The sequence below is a fragment of the Austrofundulus limnaeus genome, unplaced genomic scaffold, assembly GCF_001266775.1.
Source record: "Austrofundulus limnaeus strain Quisiro unplaced genomic scaffold, Austrofundulus_limnaeus-1.0 Scaffold194, whole genome shotgun sequence".
Taxonomy (NCBI): domain Eukaryota; kingdom Metazoa; phylum Chordata; class Actinopteri; order Cyprinodontiformes; family Rivulidae; genus Austrofundulus; species Austrofundulus limnaeus.
The window spans coordinates 414872-416099 of NW_013952596.1; the positions used below are offsets into that span (position 1 = coordinate 414872).

Genomic DNA, 1228 nt, shown 5'->3' on the forward strand with positions numbered 1-1228 from the left:
ACACACACACACACACACACACACACACACACACAGAGATACGAAACGCTGTGTGATGGAGCCGAGCTTTCTGTGTGGGTGAACACGAGGGAAGACGTCGTCAGAGGAAGTGTTAGTGGATAAAAGCTGAGGGGAGGGGAGGGGCGGGGCGGGTGGGCTCGCTCAGATGAAAAACGAGATAAAGAGGAGGTGAAAATGAGAGATGAGAACAGCACGGGGAGAGGAGAGATGAGACGGAGCGCAGCAGGAGAAATTAGAGTCAACGCTGACATGGGAGGAAACATGGGGAGGGTGAGGGAGGTGTGAGGCGAGACGTGCATGTCACTGAGCAGGAGGAGCAGGAGGAGGAGGTGTAGATGCAGGAGAACAATAAGAGGCGATCAGGACACAACTGTATGTGTGTGTCCACTCATCTTCCTCCTGACGAGTTATAATTCACTTCTTCTGCATCAGTTAAAGCTAATTACACACAAGTGGTTAACTAGATATTTTGCTAACAGGTTGGCATTAAGGGTTTATGTTTTTGCACTCAAAGTATTTGTTGGGGAGAGTGCTCAGCTACCACCATGCCAGATTTTATCACTGTTTATAAAACTACCATTTCTGTGCTTTGTAAGGTCACCTGGCTGCAGCGGCCATCTTGAAATAAATATCAACCTTTTCAGTTTCAGTTAAATCCATTCAGTAAATATTTTKCTAACAGGACAGGCAAACACCAGTGATAAAGACTTGGGAGGTACAGTGCGTGACAACAAAAGACGAGTGACGCTCCCGTTGTCAGACGCTGCTAGTGTCGGGGGTTTTAACGTGACATCTCAGACGTACAGATGGCGTGTTGCGTTCAGGTGACGCTCGTAAAGKAGACGCTCTTTATAAATGTGAGGAGACGGCAGGCAGGCGACGCAGACTGCTGCAGAGCTGCAATGTCCATTATCATCCCCGAGATGAGGACTGCTTGTATCTGCTCTCTGGGCTTCCAGAGACGAAAAAAAAGGAAGAGGAGGAGGAGGAGAAGGAGGAGGAGAATTAAAGGGACAGAACACAACATCTCAATGATGCATCTCCCCGTCTTCCTCCCCCTGCTTCCATTTCTCTGCCTCTTCCTCCTCCTCTCCTTGAGCCCCCGGGCCATAAACATCCACATGTCACGCACATGCCATGAAGCACACTGATCACACACTGACACACACACACACACACACACACACACACACACACACACACACAC

General features: G+C 49.2%; 1 protein-coding gene across 1 annotated transcript in view; it reads left to right on the top strand.

The window, feature by feature from the left end:
- The window catches only part of maml3 (mastermind-like transcriptional coactivator 3), a gene marked incomplete at its 5' end in the record, with an annotated part of 119525 nt that overhangs the window by 26369 nt on the left and 91928 nt on the right, over positions 1-1228 (top strand).